Consider the following 19,411-nt stretch of genomic DNA (forward strand, 5'->3'; position numbering starts at 1 on the left):
CTGTTTCTGCCTTGCACTGCTATCATTTGCTTGCTTTTTCCTGATTCACTTGCAGGACTGGGCTTTTTGTAGTTAGCATCAGGCAAGATATCTTTTGATATGTCTTCAAATCTTTTGAAATCATTCCTCAAAGTGTGTAAGTGGTCTGCTAATGATTGACAGAGGCCTGCACATGTTTTCAAATCCAATTCTTGTTCTTGGAGAGCTTGACTTGTGTGGTAAAAGTGTTGTAAAATGTCATTCCACATGGTCAACATGAATACAAACTCTAGTTCTTGCATCTTGTTTGCAATGTTTGCTGCCTCTCGTATAGTTTCTCCCTTTTGTGGTTGGTCTTCAGCTCGACTTTCTAATGCATCCACAGTCTTTGAGGAGGACTCCAGAATTGCACTTGTTGCCAATGCTTGTGCCTGCCAGCGAGTATTAGAAAGAGATTTCAGCACACGATCATGGCCCACATATGTTTTAAGAACTGCCCATCGGTGTGTTGAGGCAGAGAAAAATGTATAAAGTAACTGGACTGTTGAGAAAAACCTTACAGCCACCGGACAGCGATCAACAGCGCCGCGGCCAACAAGACTGAGCGAGTGTGCAGCACGTGGTGTGAATATGATATATTTGTTCGGTTCTAAAAGCTTCTTCTGCATTCCTTGCTAACGCCCTGACATGTTGGCAGCGTTGACGTAAGATTGACCTCTGCACTTTGAGAAATCTATTTTGCAAACTTGGCATAGATAATGCAGTACTTGATTTGCCATTTCTCCACCAGTGTGGCTTTTCAAATTGAGGAATGTTATAAATCGTTCAACTGGTTTTCCATCTGTGGGAAACACATATCTTAGTACAGTACTAAATTGATCAATATGTGAAAGATCAGGTGTAGAGTCGACAGATAAACTGAAGTACCCAGCAGTACTTATTTCATCCACAATAGCTGAACGAACTTTGTCACTCATTAGACCAATGAGTTCATCACATATTGTCTTGGATAAGTATGATGGGTGACCTTTGACAGCATTCCCGTATTCTGAGATATGGCCTGCTAAAAATGGGTCAAACTGAGCCACAAGCTCCAACAATCCCAAGAAATTTCCATTCTCCAAATATCAATTTAAAAAAAAAATCTCCTTTTTTTTGGTGCCCCCTGCTTTGCTCGTGCCCTAAGCACGTGCTTAGTCTGCCTATTGGGTAATCCAGCCATGGGGAGAGCTAGTAATGGATGACACCAAGAAGGCTGAACTGTTTAATGCCTATTTTGTTTCAGTCATCACTAAAAAGGTAAAGTGTGGCCAGATACTTAACACAATTAATATTAACAAGGAGGGGGAAGGAATGAAAACCAAAATAGCGAAAGAACAGATGAAAGAATATTTAGCTAAATTAGATGTATTCAAGTCAGCAGGGCCTGATGAAATTCACCCTAGGGTATTTCAGGAACTAGCTGAAGCCGTCTTGGAACCATTAGCGATTATCTTTGACAACTCATGGAGGACAGGTGAGGTCCTAGAGAACTGGGTTCAACTGGAGAAGGGCAAACATAGTCTCTCTTGTTAAAAGGGGGAACAAAGAGGACCTGGGGAATTATAAACCAGGCAGCCTAACTTCAATATCTGGAAAGATACTGGAACAAATGGTTAACCAATCAGCTTGTGAGCATCTGGAAGATAACAGGGTTACACAGAATAGCCAGCATGGATCTGTCAAGAACAAATCATGCCAGACCAACCGAATTTCCTTCTGTGACAGTGTTACTGGCCACGCGGCTGCGGGGACGCAGTAGATATGGTAGGTCGTGGTTTCAGAAAGAGGCTCTTACCTTCTGCTGGCAGGGCCTGTGTGGTGGTGAGGACTCTGTTAAAGGCCCTGTATCCTGCTGGTTCCTCTCCAAAGAGCTGAGCTGAGGATGACAAAGAGTGGGCAGTGCAGAGCTGAGGCGGTGGCTTTGAGGTGACAGCACCGAGTGGCATGAACACAAGCCCTGGTGGGGAGGTAGCTTGGGCTGAAGCTGCACAGAGCAGCAGCCTACCCAAAGGACTCCCGTCCAGGCCCCCCCACCCAGTCATTAAAGCTGAAACTACCCCAGCTGGGTCGGGTGGTAAAGCCCCTGGAGCTGCCCAGGCAACAGGGACCTGCCAGAGCCCTGGGGCTTCCCCACTGCAGGACGACAAGCTGTGAGTGGGGGAGCTGTGGGAGGGGAAGGGGCCAGGATGCACCAGCCGCTCACAACTCCCAGAGGAGGCCGGAAGCTGGAACTATTGTTAAGATGCCCCGGGGGGTGAAAGTCTGACCTAATATTGTGAATTCATTAATTGCTGGTTTCCCCAAATTTATTCTGTTCTCCCCCACCCCATTCTGCTCCCCAATCATATTCTCTTTGTTTAAACCCCTTGACTTGGTACCTGCAAATGGGGAAATTTTGGCCAGCCAGGGCACTCAGGGTGGGGTCTATAGTTTCCCAGATTGCCAGGTGGGGTCTCGCACTGGTGCTATTTCAGTTTTCAGAAGGAGCCCCTAGAAAATTGAACCTGGCCCCCGGACTTAAGATTCGCCATAGAACTGCCCTCTTTACCAATGGCTGCCGTCTTCCCCTGTTCTCAGCAGGGCGGAGGTACAGTTCACTCTGGAGCTCACTCCCCTTCCTGCACTGCCCCATGCGGGCAGCCACGCTCCCCAAGTGCCTTGAGGCTGCCTGACCGCTGGCCCTCAATATTCCCTTTCCAAAGCAACTCGTTGAGTGAGATCTACTCCAAAGAGCAGGGAGGTGGGAAACGAGGGGACGGGTGGGAGGTGGAAAGAGTATAGGGGATTGTCGGGGGTGCAGAAGGGAGGGGGATCTCCGGGGATGGATGCAGAGGAAAGTGAAGCACAGAAGGGAGACGGGATTTGGGGAGCGTGCACAGAGGAATGCAGAGAGGTAGAAGAGGCAGGTGGGAATGTGGAGGAAGGGGGCAGAGGGTAACTGGGGTGTACACTCCGGTTGCCTTGCATTGCTCCTGTGTTGCAAAGCAGGTAACCGGGCAGCCTGCGTGCACTGTTTTGCACTGCTCCGGCATGGCACACCAGTGACTGTGGCCATAAAAGTTAAAAATTGAAATAAAATTACTTAAAAATGATCTCAGTAACAGAATAACATGGATGTTTCAAACTCCCCTTATCCTTAAAACTCAGTGAAATCCTGGGCGGAGGCTGTGTCTGAAGACAGTTTGTTGGAATTAATAGTTATTTTTGGCTGTTATTCTTCAGGACAGAAAGTTCTGCCTTCAGCAGGTAAGGATGCAAAATGTTCTACTCGAGGATTCCCCGTGGAACCGCCCTCTTTATCAATGGCTGCCGTCTTCACTCCCCTTCCTGCGCTTCCCCCTCAGGGTGGCCACTCGCCCCAAGTGTCACAGAACGACGAGCCCTTGAGGCTGCTGTTGACAGGTTATTAAGGCAAAAAGAGCTCTGTATGCGTGTGCTATCTACCTGCCTGCCGCTCCAATCAAAGGGTGATATGGCTGGTACAGCGCCTGGAGGCTGCTTCTCTCCGACCCTATGGACAAATACACTGAAACATTTCTCTGTTCCACGACATGATGTTGCTTCAGGGCTGGTCTGCACTACAAAGGTAGGTCGAGTTAAGTTGCCTTCCATCGACCTATATGTGCATGTGTCTATACTCAGTCTGGTCTTTGGGCAACACAAGTGCCTTATTATAGTGACACAGTAAAATCGCCTCCCTGAATGGCGTTGTGCTGCTCTGCAAAAAGAATTTGAAGAGCAGCCAGCCAAAGGCTCAAAAACTAACAGCGAAGTTTTGTTTTCAGTACATCAGAAGCAGGAAGCCTGGCAAACAATCTGTGGGGCCACTGGACAATCAAGGTGTGAAAGAAGCGCTCATGGAAGACAAGGTCTTTGAGGAGAAGCTGAATGAATTCTTTGCATTGGTCTTCACTGCAGAGGATGTGAGGAAAGGTCCTACACTTAAGCCATTCTTTTCAGGTGACAAATCTGAGGAACTGTCCCAGATTGAGGTATTGATAGTGGAGGTTTTAGAACAAATTGATAAATTAAACCATAATAAGTCACCAGGACCAGATGGGATTCACCCGAGAGTTCTGCAGGAACTCAAATGTGAAATTGCAGAACTACTAACTGGGGTATGTAACCGATCACTTAAATCAGGTTCTGTAGCAGATGACTGGAGGGTAGCTAATGTGACACTGTGACATACTGTATCCCATGTTACACCCTGTACGCACATATTCATCACTGTTACAGGAGTACGGTGTGGTTTGTAAAAGGCATGCCTTGCATCGTCTGCGAGTAAACACCCTCAGGTGCCTGTCACGCTACAAAGGCGCATTCAAGCGTCCTGCTGCACCTGCTGAGCCAGGAGCTGAATCTTCCCTTGGCACTGTTGAGGTGGCCGGTGTACGGCTTCATGAGCCAGGGGCGGGGAAGGCTGGATCACTACTGGCATTTCAACATCGCCAGTGGTAACCCGCCATTCGAGAAAGAAAGTCCCTGCTTGCAGCTTTCTGAACAGTCCTGTGTTCTTAGAGATGTGAGTGTCATTCACTTTCCCTGACCAGCCCGCACTGATGTCAGTGAAGTGTCCCTGGTGATCCACCAGTGCTTGCATAACCCTGGAGAAGCAGCCCTTGCTGTTGATGTGCACTTTGGCAAGGTGGACTGAGGCCAAAATGGGGATATACGTGCCATCTGCTGCCCCACCACAGTTCAGGAACTCCATTGCTGCAACTCCTGCTCATTGCCGAGAGTCACTGTCCTGCCTAGCAGGAGATGGTTAATGGCCCTGCACACTGGCATGACAACAGCCCCCACTGTGGATTTTCCAACTCCAAACTGATGTCCCACTGAGCAGTAGCAATTTGGCATTGCAAGCTTCCAGTGTGATCGCTGCTCACTTCTCCGTTGTCAGTGCAGCTTTCACTCTGGTGTCCCTGCCTGGAGGGCTGGGGGGAGCTCAGTGCACGGATCCGGGAGTGTGGTCTTCACCTTGTGCATCCAAAAGTCCTGCAGCCCCTGCTAGTCTTCCCAATCCTGCATTACGACGTGACCCCACCAGTCAGTGCTTGTTTCATGGGCCCAGAAGCAGCACTCGAATGTCTGCAGCTGCTCTGTGAATGCCACTAACAACCTTGAATTGGTTCTCGCCGTGACCCTCGGCAAACCGTCCTCCAGGAAATCACTATGTCCCCAGTTGTTGCTCTTCTTCCTGCAAGTCTGAAAATACTGGTGGATGGTGCACCCTGAGCTTGCAGTGCGCATGACAGTACGCTCCACGCTTCCGTCCGAGACGGCAGGCACTGCAAAGTGCCACACAGATTTGTGGGATTTCTTTTTTAAAAAGCACAAAAATTATGGGATGGAGAAAGTTGCATGCTGGGAAGATGATGCCTAGATCCCAGAGATCTCCGTGCGAGTCATTTCTACCCACAACACATTGCAAACATTTCCCCAAAATCGTTGTGCCGGATGGCACCATGGGGCACATTGGGATACCGTGGTGCATCTCACTTCTTAGTGACAAAAGCACCCCTGCTGAATGCGCACAGCGCTGACGCAAGCAGCCAAGTACGTACGTATAACTCCGACAGACCCCGGTCATCGTTGGGCGGGATCGAACTGGTGACCTTGGTGCATGAGCCTCTACAGCATGAGCTAAAAGCCAGCTGGCTGCTAGCTCAGGCTGGAGAGCAGACTCATTTTCTCTCTCTCTCTAAGTGGTCTCAGTGCCACGAGCTGGGACAGAACCCAGGAGATGTGTGGGTTACATACGCGCCCAAGCAATATACAAACTTGGCTGGCTGCACACTGACGTAACTTGCCTCAACCAGAGTTTGGAGTGGAGGCATGGCCTGAGTGTGCAGAGACATCGCGTGCTCAGATACGGACAAAGGGACCTTGCTATAGTGGGGCAGCCTCCCCCGCAGGGCCCTGTGTCTAAGAGGATCATACAGTATAGAAATGGTCACATGATTCCCCTCTTTGATACGATGCCATAAACCTTTGGTTTGGGCCACACAAATCCACACCAAGGCCCTTTCCCATCTCCCTTCCCGTCCTTTACCCTGCCGACCTGCTGGTTTAACACTCTTCTCCACATCTATGCTGCTGGAGCGAATGCAATCTTATCTGTCACTAAACAAAGTTTATAACAATGTTATGTAAATATATCATAAAAGACTCATTTGCATACTCTATCCTGGCATCTATAAAACTATCATTATGACAGTGGTGTGGTGCACCACAGTAATTAAGGTTGAGACAAGCTTATTGTTTAACAATTGATTTTTTCTAAGTGTTCTACAATCCATATGGAAACCCATAAAGCCTTGAAAATGTGTGTGATTCACTGGGGTAGATTTAATGAGCCAGATTTGCGGTCATTTGAGCAAGTTGTTCCTAAGACATAGGCCCCCCTAAAATAACTTGTGTTGAACTGATCCAAAATACTTACCATAGTTGTATGCAGTGTAGATGGAGCTGTGTCAGTCCGAGGAGATTAGAGAGACACCGTGGTGAGGTAATATCTTTTATTGGAAGTTGGTGAAAGAGAGCAGCTTTCAGGCTTCACAGAGCTCTACTTCCTGTCTGGGGAAAGTAACAAGAGTGTCTAAGCTAAATACAAGTAGGGACAGATTGTTAATAGGGCTGTCAAGTGATTAAAAAAATTAATCGTGCTGTTAAACAATAATAGAATACCATGTATTTAAATATTTTTGGATGTTTTCTAAATTTTCAAATATACTGATTTCAATTACAACACAGAATACAAAGTGTTCAGTGCTCACTTCATATTTATTTTTATTACAAATATTTGCACTGTAAAAAACAAAAGAAATGGTATTTTTCAGTTCACCTGATAGAAGTACAGTAGTGCAACCTCTTTATCATGAAAGTTGAACTTACAAATGTAGAATTACGTACAAAATATAACTGCACTAAAAATAAAACAATGTAAATCTTTAGAGCCTACAAGTCCACTCAGTCCTACTTCTTGTTCAGCCAATCACTCAGACAAACAAGTTTGTTTATATTTGCAGGAGATGATGTTGCCCACTTCTTGTTTACAATATCACCTGAAAGTGAGAACAGGCATTTGCATGGCAATGTTGTAGCCAGCGTCACAAGATATTTACATGCCAGATGCACTAAAGATTCATATGTTCCTTCATGTAGGGACAAAATTAGAAAAGCCAAGGCACAAATCAAAATCAAACTAGCTAGGGACATAAAAGGAAACAAGAAAACATTCTACAAATACATTAGAAGCAAGAGGAACACCAAGGACAGAGTAGACTCGTTACTCAATGAGGGGGAAAAGACAATAACAAAAAATGTGGAAATGGCAGAGGTGCTTAATAACTTCTTTGTTTTGGTTTTCACCAAGAAGGTTGGTGGTGATTGGACATCTAACATAGTGAATGCCAGTGAAAATGAGGTAGGATTAGAGTCTAAGGGCTTGGCTACACTTACATTTTATAGCGCTCTAACTTGCTGGCTCAGGGGGGTGAAAAATCATCCCCCTGAGCACAGCAAGTCAGAGTGCTTTAAAGTGCTAGTGTGGACAGGCTGGGAATGCTTTGAAGTTTTCAGTGTAGCCATGCCCTAAAATAGGGAAAGAACAAGTCAAAAATTACTTAGACAAGTTAGATGTCTTCAAATCACCACGGCCTGATGAAATGCATCCTAGACTACTCAAGGAGCTGACTGAGGAGATATCTAAGCCATTAGCAATTATCCTTGAAAAGTCATGAAAGATGGGAGACATTCCAGAAGACAGGAAAAGGGCAAGTATAGTGCCCATCTATAAAAAGGGAAATAAGGACAACCCGTGGAATTGCAGACCAGTCAGCTTAACTTCTGTACCCGGAAAGATAATGGAGCAAATAATTAAGAAATCAATTTGCAAACACCTAGAAGATAATAAGGTGATAAGCAACAGTAGCATGGATTTGTCAAGAACAAATCGTGTCAAACCAACCTGATACCTTTCTTTTACAGGGTAACAAGCCTTGTGGATGGAGGGGTGGGAAGCAGTAGATGTGGTATATCTTGACTTTAGTAAGGCTTTTGATACTGTCTCTCATGACCTTCTCATAAACAAACTAGGGAAATACAACCTAGATGGAGCTACTATAAGGTGGGTGCAAAACTGGTTGGAAAATCGTTCCCAGGGAGTAGTTATCAGTGGTTCACAGTCATGTTGGAAGGGCATAATGAATGGGATCCCGGAGGGATTGGTTCTGGGTCCGGTTCCGTTCAATATCTTCATCAATGATTTAGATAATGGCATAGAGAGTACACTTATAAAGTTTGTGGACAATACCAAGCTGGGAGGGGCTGCAAGTGCTTTGAAGGATAGGATTAAAATTCAAAATGATCTGGACAAACTGGAGAAATGCTCTGAAGTAAATAGGATGAAATTCAATAAGAACAAATGCAAAGTACTCTACTTAGGAAGGAACGATCAGTTGCACACATACAAAATGGGAAATGACTGCCTAGGAAGCAGTACTGTGGAAAGGGATCTAGGGGTCATAGTGGATCACAAGTTAAATATGAGTGAACAGTGTAACACTGTTGCAAAAAAAGGGAACATAATTCTGGGATGCATTAGCATGAGTATTGTAAGCAAGACACGAGAAGTAATTCTTTCGCTCTACTCTGCACTGATTAGGCCTCACCTGGAGTACTGTGTCCAGTTCTGGGCACCACATTTCAGTAAAGATGTGGACAGTTGGGAGAAAGTCCAGAGAAGAGCAACAAAAATGATTAAAGGTCTAGAAAACATGACCTATGAGGGAAGATTGAAAAAATTGGGTTTGTTTAGTCTGGAGAAGAGAAGACTGAGGGGGGGACATGATAACAGTTTTCAAGTACATAAAAGGTTGTTACAAGGAGGAGGGAGAAAAATAGTTCTTCTTAACCTCTGAGGACAGGACAAGAAGCAATGGGCTTAAATTGCAGCCAGGGCGGTTTAGGTTTGACATTAGGAAAAACTTCCTAACTGTCAGAGTGGTTAAGCACGGGAATGAATTGCCCAGGGAGGTTGTGGAATTTCCATCACTGAAGATTTTTAAGAGCAGGTTGGACAAACACCTGTCAGGGATGGTCTAGACAATACTTAGTCCTGCCTTAAGTGCAGGGGACTGGACTAGATGATCTCTCAAGGTCCCTTCCAGTTCTATGATTTTATGATTCATTCTTCAGCCACCATTCCAGTGTCCATGCTGATGACGGGTTCTGCTTGATAATGATCCAAAGCAGTGCAAACCGACGCATGTTCATTTTCATTATCTGAGTCAGATGCCACCAACAGAAGTTTGATTTGCTTTTTGGGTTGTTCGGGTTCTGTAGTTTCCGCATTGGAGTGTTACCCTTTTAAGACTTCTGGAAGCATGCTCCACATCTTGTCCCACTCAGATTTTGGAAGGCACTTCATATTCTTAAACCTTGGGTCAACTGCTGTAGCTATCTTTAGAAATTTCACATTGGTACCTTCTTTATGTTTTGTCAAATCTGCAATGAAAGTGTTGTTAAAATGAACAACATATACTGGGTCATCATCTGAGACTGCTATAACATGAAATATATTGCAGAATGCAAGTAAAACAGAGCTGGAGACATACAACTCTCCCCACAAGGAGTTCAGTCATAAATTTAATTAACACATTATTCTCTTAACAAGCATCATCAACATGGAAGCATGTTCTCTGGAATGGTGGCCGAAGCATGAAGGGGCATACGAATGTTTAGCATATCTGGCACACAAATACCTGGCAATGCTGGCTACAAAAGTGCCATGCGAACACCTGTTCTCACTTTCAGGTGACATTGTAAATAAAAAGAAAAGGAGTACTTGTGGCACCTTAGAGACTAATCAATTTATTTGAGCATGAGCTTTGTGAGCTACAGCTCACGGTATGCATCCGATGAAGTGAGCTGTAGCTCACGAAAGCTTATGCTCAAATAAATTGGTTAGTCTCTAAGGTGCCACAAGTACTCCTTTTCTTTTTGCAAATACAGATTAACACGGCTGTTACTCTGAAACCTGTCATTGTAAATAAAAAGCGGGCGCCATTATGACCTGTAAATGTAAACAAACTTGTTTGTCTGAGCAATTGGCTGAATAAGAAGTAGGACTGAGTGGACTTGTGGGCTCTAAAGTTTTACATTGTTTTTTTTTTTTGAGTGCAGTTATGTAACAAAAAAAATCTACATTTGTAAGTTGCACTTTCACAATAAAAAGATTGCACTATAGTACTTGTATGAGGTGAATTGAAAAAAACTATTTCTTTTATCATTTTTACAGTGTAAATATTTGTAATAGAATATAATAATATAAAGTGAGCACTGTACACTTTGTATTGTTTGTTGTAATTGAAATCAATATATTTGAAAATGTAGAAAAACATCCACAAATATTTAATAAATTTCAATTGGTAGTCTATCATTTAACAGTGCGATTAAAACTGTGATTAACTGCAATTAATTTTTAAAATTGTGATTAATATTTTGAGTTAATCGTGTGAGTTAACTGCGATTAATCGACAGCCCTAATTGTTAAGCATAAAAGGTTCACACATGCAGTAGGAGACCACTTAAAATGAAGTGGGCAATTGAGAGTTAGATGGTTGCTCAGGTTTTCTGAGGTCCTCCTGCAGAGATATTCAGCATATTTAGAGCTGTTTGTAGTGCCTAGGGGGTTATAGATGGTGTGTCCATGGAGATGATGTTTTGTGTCTTCCATCTGCTCAGGAAGTAGATGTCGCTGTTCGGCCTGGCTGTGTGAATCAGTTCACCATTAAGCGGCATATCCCTGTGGGGCCATATTGCCTTATAGGAGTTGTCATTTTGGTGTTTCATGCACCCATGGCCAGGCTTCCTGGGCAGACAGTCGGACTACATCTCCCATGATGTAATCTGGCCAGGGAGACCAATCCATTGGGGAGAATGGGGGCATGAGGTATCCAGACTACAACTCCCATGCAGTTCCAGGGGCAAATGTGATTTAATGTGGAACTGATTCAGAATGACACATTTTTGAATCAGTTCAACAAACCAAAATATTTCAGCTTGGGGATATTGCTATAGAATCATACACATGTAGAGCTGGAAGGGGCCTCGAGAGGTCATCTAGCCCACCCCTGTGCTGAGGCAGGGCCAAGAAAACCTAGACCATCCCCAACAGGTGTTTATCCGAGCTGTTCTTAAAAGCCTCCAGTGATCAGAATTTCACAACCTCCTGTGAAAGCCTGTTCCAGCCTCCTGTAAGCCTGTTCCAGAGTTTAACTACCCTTATAGTTAGAAAGTTTTTCCTAATATCCAACCTAAATCTCTGTTGCTGGAGATTAAGCCCTTTGCTTCTTCTCCTACCTTTAGTGTAGAAAGAGAAAAATTGATCACCATGCTCTTTGTAACAACCCTTAACATAGCTGATGATTGTTATCTTTCTTTGCTGAACTTTTCATTCAGTGAAAAGTTTTGATATTTCAACTCTTTATCCTGATTTAGGCTGAAAGTAAAAAGTGGAGTCGCGTGTGCAATATTGAGGAAGTTCAACACCCCACATGTGTACCCCAAAGCCATTCAGCAGCCCCCCTCCCAATTCCTACCCTGGCACCCTTTCCTGGGCAGTGCTTTGTCTGGGGTATGGTGTGGTGCTGGGCTGACCTGGGAAGGACTGGCTGCCAAACTGAAAATGACACCAGAGAGACACCAGTGTCCCAGCACTGATGAATCAGTTCTCCACTGGGAGAGACTCACTGAGTTCCTGCCCAGCATCAGAAGGCATGATGGATCTGATCTTTACTGGGCACAAAGAACAGGTATGGCTGATGCATCCCCCAGGCACTGAGCCCTGAGATGGGAGTGGGGAGCTGAGAACAGGCATACTCGATGCATGGCACAGGCACTCCGGCACTGATACGGGGGAGGGGATGGGAACATCCATGGATAGGAATGGAGCAGCTCACACCTCTGTGAGCCTCCTGAGGCAAAGATTGTAACTTGCTAGAATGCAGTTTTAGCCACTAGAGAGTGTGTTTGGTTTGTTTTCTTTGTAATCTTTCCTCTCCCTTTCTCTCTCACTTGAAATTGCTCACGGGTCTGTTCTTTGTTCATACAGGTGCCCTTGTTTCATTGCAAACACTACAGGGTTAACCCCCCAGCCCCAACGCAGCCAGCCGGCGTGGGGGAGCAGCTCTCTCTGGAGGCAGACAGCCTGAGAACTGCTGGGAGGTCCAGGCAGGGGGTTTGGACTCTGCGGGAGAGACCGTGCTGGGGAGACTCAGGGCTGGAAGGGCGGCCGGTGTCGCCCTGACAGGAGTAACCAGGCTGGCAGACGCCAGGGTGAGGGCACTGTGCTGTGAACAGGTTGTTGGTGCCAGGGCGCTGAGCCAAAGCTGCACAGTGCAGACGCACTCAGGGTTACAGGGCGGGGTGACAACCCCTCACTGGGCTGGGTGAACCCCAGAGCATCACCTGTCACTGCAGGGGCTTAAGAACAGGTTGGACAAACCCTGGTCAGGCCTGGTTTGGGTTACCTTGGCCCTGCCTCAGCGTAGGGGCAGGACTGATGACCCCTCGAGGGCCCTTCCAGCCCCATGTTTCTGTGATGCTGTGAAAGAGTCTCCCCTTAAGAAGGACGTGCCAGGGTGAACTCTGCCGGCCTGCACTGTAGCTGTGAATTTCCTAGAGGCTGGCAAGAGGCCGTGTAGATCTTCTTTCACATTGAGGAAAGAGGCAAACTTCATTTAAATTTGGGTTCGTACCCCAAGGGGGGTAAACGCCTAGGTGCTGGAGTAAATCCCAGATCTGTTCTCAGTGTCTGTACTTCTGCAGCTGGATGCAGCCCTGCCTGTGTCCTTGGCTGGAGGAAGCTGGAGAGCCTGGCTCAGCAAGACCAGGTAATAGGGGGGCCCAGGCTGGCAGAGAAGGGAGGCTCAGTGGTGTCTAAGCAGCTCAAATGACATGCCAGGAGTCTCGACCCATTACACAGATAGCTACCACCCAGGGCAAGCCAGTCTTTCAAGTGCGAACTTCAGACTAGAAAGACTGCCTTGCCCTGGGTGGTAGCTATCTGTGTGACGGGGGAGGGTGGTAACCTAAGCAAGAGATCACTTAGTGTGTGTGTGTGTGTGGGGGGGTGCTTTGATCACCTAATTATGGTGATCAGAGAGTCACCTGGCAAATGGGGCTGGAGGTTATGAAAGAAAGTCTCTCTCACTGGCCATTTGAAAGAGAGAAGAGACTTGAGAGACTCCCTGCTCCAGAGGGGAAGCCATGTGCAGGAGGAGAGGAAGGATCCTGGACTCCTTAGAGGACTCTGGTCTAAGCTCAAAATTGCTCCAGAGTGGTGAGGAAGCTGAGGCAGGGAAGTGTGTATAGACGTGTTTATTACTTTGTCTAGATCTGTGTAGTTCTTGTGCTAGATACAGTAAAGAGTGAGAGTGTTTTGGGAACCCTCACAAAGCCTGCGTCTCTTTGCTTTCAACTATCATCTGTCTTTGGAGAGGTGACTTGTGAACACTGAGCACCCACCAGGCTGGAGCTCTGGGAAAGGGTGCGCTGAAGTTACTGGGAAGATGGGGGTGGGGTGCCTGGACAGCTGGGCCATGTGGCCCCATTTCTGTGAAGAGGTAACAGACAATGTGCCAGAGAGGCAAAGAAAGAGAGAGCTGCAGCCTACCCAGACCATGGGATGCTTAAGAGCACATGGACCCAGTGTGTCAGGACACAAACTGCAGCCCCCTGAGTCTCCAGGAAAGGAAGTTTTTCCAAAGCTTTGTGTCACACTGCTCTGGGGAACTGGTCCTGTCCAAAGAGGAGCTGCCTGAGAGGGTTCATTCAGCCAGAGTAAAACATCATCAGTTTCTATTTATAGATTATCATTTTCTAATACAAAAAGTATTGCACTGTATAATGGGTGGGGAGAGCGAGAGAGAGCTGCCCAAGAGTGAGAGCTACAAAAGCCAGTGTGCTAGGCGGGGAGCCCCCTGAGCTAACCAATGGGAGATGCTGATGTAGCCTTTTATTTTATTTAAATTGAATTTAGTAATGGGGTATTACATCACCCTGGGTCCGGCTCTGGTTGCCACAGTGTCAAGCTGAACAGAGGGACAGTCACCTCTGCTACCTGCTTCAGATTTAGAGCCTCTCGGAGCACAGGAAGACCATGGAGAGTGACACACACACACACAAGCACCATGTTTAGTCTGTATCACACGTTTTCTTAGAGTCACAAGCAAGGTTACAATTATTCAAGCATATATAAATCCCAAGTGTACCCATGCCCAAGTTATAAATACAGTCACAGTCACATCCTTAAAGCTAGTCTTAGCATCTGATGGATTCCTCACCCATTGAACATCAATAGAAGAATGGTTGCTGCTGGAGTTTTCCCATAAGGTAACCCATTTTACCCAATTGGGAGCCCTCTTCTATATTGTAATTTGGACTACAGTTAACACTCAACACATGTGCATAAACATGTCAACCCTCTTTTTCCTTCTTTGTATTTCTGCACCCCATGAATATTGGGGTGCTTTGTTTTTCATAGGTTGTTTGTAGTTCTTATTTTCATTAGCATCTACACATAACACGTACCCTACGGTCAGGACCTGTGTTTGAAAAGATGTTACAACAAGGTATCTCATGATCTCAAACAGTACGTTGCGATCAATTTTTCACAACATCACCTGTAGGCACATCTCTCCAGTAGTCTTGTGGCCTAGGGTCTGTGACACTACACCCCATATTTGTCATAGTAATATGATTATGACATAATTATGATGCAGTCTGTATAAGATGGGACATGTAGGGTGTCACTGGAAAAGTTATGATTTGCTGAATATAATTATACTATTTGTATGCATGTATCATTTTTGAATCTGAAGACATGAATATTGACTATGTATCTGTATTTCACATGTAGCCACAGCTGGGTGACACCCACTAGGCAAGATGCTTCCAGTCTAAATAGCTGGTGGTGAAGGGCTCATGCAGGGTAATGGCCCATTAGGAAAAACAGTAGGACTTAGGAGAAGCTTAGCCCCCACCCAGTGAGCCTTCCTGAGGACGCTCAGACAGCCTGTGGGTAATGGCTGCTATGACTCAGTAAGGTCTGCAAGGGCATGTGACCAGGCCACATGACACGAAACTCCATCTTGAATGCCTGTAGTTTTCCAGAGACTGGGCTGGGAACTGTTTAGAGAACAAAGGGTTCCCACTATAGGCTAAGGCTCTATAAAGCAGGGAGTAACATCATCTGTTGTTCTTCACTCCTCCACAACTAAACACTTGCGAGAAGCTCCAGAGAAAAAGGACTTGGAAAGGGGGGAGGGATCCCAAGCTGCAAAACAAATGCAACTTGTGCCTTGAGAAGCTGCAAGCCTGCCTGTATCATCAGCCAGGGTGAGGAATTGCTCATTCAAATCCCATCCTTCTAGTATGTTAGGCTTAGTTTGCATGTTTGTTTATTTGCTAGGTAATCTGCTTTGATCCGTTTGCTATCACTTATAATCACTTAAAATCTATCTTTTTGTAGTTAATAAACTTGTTTTACGCTTTATCTAAACCAGCAAATCTGGAGTGAAGTGCTTGGAAATCTTGGCTCAAGGCTGTGGCATTTCCTCTCCACATTGAGGGAGGGGCGAACTTTATGAGCTTACTTTGTTCAGATTTCTGTGCAGTGCAAGACAGTACAGTTTGGGGTTTATACCCCAAAGGGGGTGCGCATGCCTGTGGAGCTGGGAGATTGGCAGGTGTCTGCTGGTTGCACTCAGATACCCCAGTTTGGGTGAGTGGTGCCACTGGCTGTTATATTGGGTGATAACAAGGCCTGTGTACGGCTGGCTGTGTTCCCCACCCTGTTGTGTGTCTTAGAGGGGCGCAGTCCTCACAGCTCCCAGACTGCATCCCAGGGGTGATAACCCATCACAGGGTCACTCTTTGATCATGTGCTTACGTGAAGCATCTCTTAAGCCTATGGCCTAGTACGGCTAAGCTGATATCTTACAAGCCTCAGCCTGTAGGTCTTGCATTTCAGCCTTGCTTTACTTATATACCTAATGCATATTTATTATGTCTAAATAGTTATCAGTCTTATACCTCTGTGATCCGACAACTGAACTCTATTTCGAATACAGTGATTGTATATGACATAACATATGAGTTAATCATAGCACACAATAAATGAATGATAAAATGAACTAATTGGCTACACTGATAAGAGCCCTGCCCTTCTCACAGAGATAGGCAGCTAAGTCCAGGCTGCATGGAGACCTCTATCTCGGCCAGCAATTCAAACCTGGGAGCTCCTCTCCTAGAGTAAGGTGGCTTGGTGCCTAAGCCACGTTTTGTGAGAATGAGTTAGGTATGTGCTACATTCTGCACAAAACTGCCAGGGGAGGGAGCAGGGGTAATGGGGAAGACTTCCTTATATCATTTAGCCCAGTGGTTAGGGGACCCACTCAGGATGTGGGAGACTCCAAGCTCCACAAAAGCAAGTTGTCAATGTGGAATCTTTATTGAAGAGAGGTGTTTCTAGTGAGGTCCCAAAGGGGATTGGTTTTAGGCCTGACACCATTTAATATTTTTAGCAATGATCTGGAAGCAAATATAAAATCACTGCTGATAAAATCTGCCCATGACAAACATTGGCAAAGGGGTACATAATGCTGAGGACAGGGAAGTTGTACAGAGAGATCTGAATTTCTTGGAGAGCTGGGCCCAATCAAACAAAATGTGTTTTCGTACAGCCAAAAGCAAAGCTATGTTACTAGGCACAGATAATGCAGTGTCTACCGACAGAAAGGGGGACTGTATCCTGGAAGGTTGTGACCCTGAAATGGATTTGGGTGTTGTAACAGCCCTGGTCAAGCTGCCCCTGCTGGACGCTCACCAGGTTCTTCATTTGGATCCTGCACACTGGACTCCTGGGTTTTTAAGCTTCCTGAGTCTGAACAAGGTCCAAGCACTGATTCTAGCTGTGGGTTTCTGTCTAATGCCCTCTTCTGAGAGCTGAGACTCGGCAATCCAACGACATAGGCCCTTAGACTAGGACTGTACTGGCTCCTCCAGACTCCCAGGAGTGTAAGCACACTCTTTTCCAGAGCTCCAGCCTCCTAGGTACCCTGGTTTACAGGTACCCCTCAAGGGAGACGTGATAATTGAAGCAAACGACACAGGCTATGTCTACACTACAGAGCCTCTTCTGGCATAGCCCTCTAGTGTAGACACAGCTTACACCAGGAGAGGGAGCTTTTCTGTCAGTGTGGGAGCATCACCTCTCCGATCAACATTAGCTAGGTCGACAGAAGTGCTCTTCTGTCAACATCACTGCGTCGGCATGGGGGGTTTTGTCAGCATGGCTATATTAGTCAGGGGTGTGAGTTTTTTCACCCCTCCCCCCATCGACAGAGCTATGCTGACATAACTTTTAAGTGTAGACCAAGCCATGGGCTTTGCAAAAGGAATTTCAAAAATGCCTTATTACAGTGAGACACTTAAGGAGACTGATCTGTTTAGTTTACCAAAAAGAAAACTGGGAGATGTTTGCAGCATATAAGGACCTTCACAGGGAAAATACGGGGTGCTAAAGGCTCTTTAATCTAACAGAGAAAGGCAGAAAAGGAATCAATGGGTGGAAGTTAAAGTGAGACCAATTCACATTACAATTAAGGCACAAATGTTCAACAGGGAGGGTGATTAACCATGGGAACAGGCTGCCTAGGGAAGTGGTGGAGTCTCCATCTCTTGACATCTCCAAGTCCAGACTGGCGCCTTTCTGGAAGATGTTTTAGTCAAATGCGAATTATTGGGCTCAGTACAAGAGTAACTGGGCGGGGGATTCTCCTGCCTATCTTATACAGAAATCAGAGTAGATGATCTAATGCAGCATTTCTCAGACTGGGGGTGGGGGTTGCAAGGCTATCGTGGGGGAGGCTGTGAGAGCGGTGGCTGCTGGCCGGGCACCTTGCTCGGAAGGTTGTCCCAGACCAGGCCACCCTTCCTTCGGTGCTGCTGCTGGAGGCAGGGCTGCCTTCGGAGCTGGGTGGCCGGAGAGTGGCGCCGGCCGGTTGCCGGGGGGAGGAGTCATCACAGCCTGAAATATTTTCAAAGGGCGGCCCAGTTTAAAAAAAAAAAAAAGTTTGAGAACCCCTGATCTAATGGGCACTTCTGGCTTTAAAATCGATGACATAAAGATCCATTTTCCAAAGATTTATACAGCTGGACTGTAAAAATAGCAGAAGTCCCCATTCCTGAAGAAAAGCTGAAAAGTGTGTTTGTTTTACAGGCTTTCATGTTTCAGGTGTGAGGGGATTCACTGTAGGCTATTTTCCATCAGGCCACCAGTTTGCTATCGCATCGCACCCTTCTTTAAGGTGCCCGTTTCCTTTCCTAATTCCCGTCTCTTGTGTTTCATGCTCCCTGTGCTTTTCCATCTCTGCGGGCAGCAAGTCCTCTTTATTGGCAATCTTGGTTATCATCACAGCCTGATCTGTCTCCTCCTTCAGCGATTTTACGCGTTCCTGGTACCCAGGCTTCACTTTCTGCTCTTCTGACATGATCAGCAGGGCAGTGTAGTCCGGAGTGGGCAGCAGGTTGGGTTTAAGGCAATTTCTCGCAGGCGTTGGAGGCTGAGAGTTGGTCTCTCAATAAGCTCTAGCATTGTCACTTCTACTTCAGCGTGTTCCTCTCACAGCCCCTCGAGACCCTTCTCTCTCGTCCTCCCCTCACCAGAGGGCCTTTTTGTACTTTCCCTGCAGCTCTGCATCGGCTCTTTTCTGACTTCACATCTGAATTTGTACTTCTGGTTGAAGCGAGTGTTCCACACACACATTTACCAGGGCAAACCCTGCAATTTCCAGAACCGCTCACAGCCGAACAATGGTACTTGTTGTTATCATCAGCATATGCACCAGTCCTCTGACATGTGAAGTGACACTTCCGGCCATTTGTTAGAAACAGACCTGTGCCACTGACATCTTCTTTCACTGCCTCTGTTCATTCTTTGGAGAGACCAGAAGAAGAGCTCTGTGTAAGCTCGAAAGCTCGTCTCTCACCAACAGAAGTTGGTCCAGTAAAAGACATCACCTCCCCCACCTTGTCTCTCTATATCCTGGGACCAACACGGCTGCAGCAACACTCAGAACTATTCAGTTTAACAGAGAAGATGAAGGGGTGACTTAACGAAAGTCTGTAAGTACCTACATGGGGAACAAATGTTTGACAACAGGCTTTTCAATCAAGCAGAGAAAGGTCTAACATTCAATGGCTGGAATTTGAAGCGAGACAAATTCAGACTGGAAGTAAGGTGTAAATGTTTCATGGTGAGGATAATTAACCACTGGAGCAATTTACCAAGGGTTGTGGTGGATTCTCCATCACTGACAAT

The sequence above is a fragment of the Lepidochelys olivacea genome (assembly GCF_965140295.1).
Source record: "Lepidochelys olivacea isolate rLepOli2 genome assembly, chromosome: 2".
Lineage (NCBI taxonomy): Eukaryota > Metazoa > Chordata > Testudines > Cheloniidae > Lepidochelys > Lepidochelys olivacea.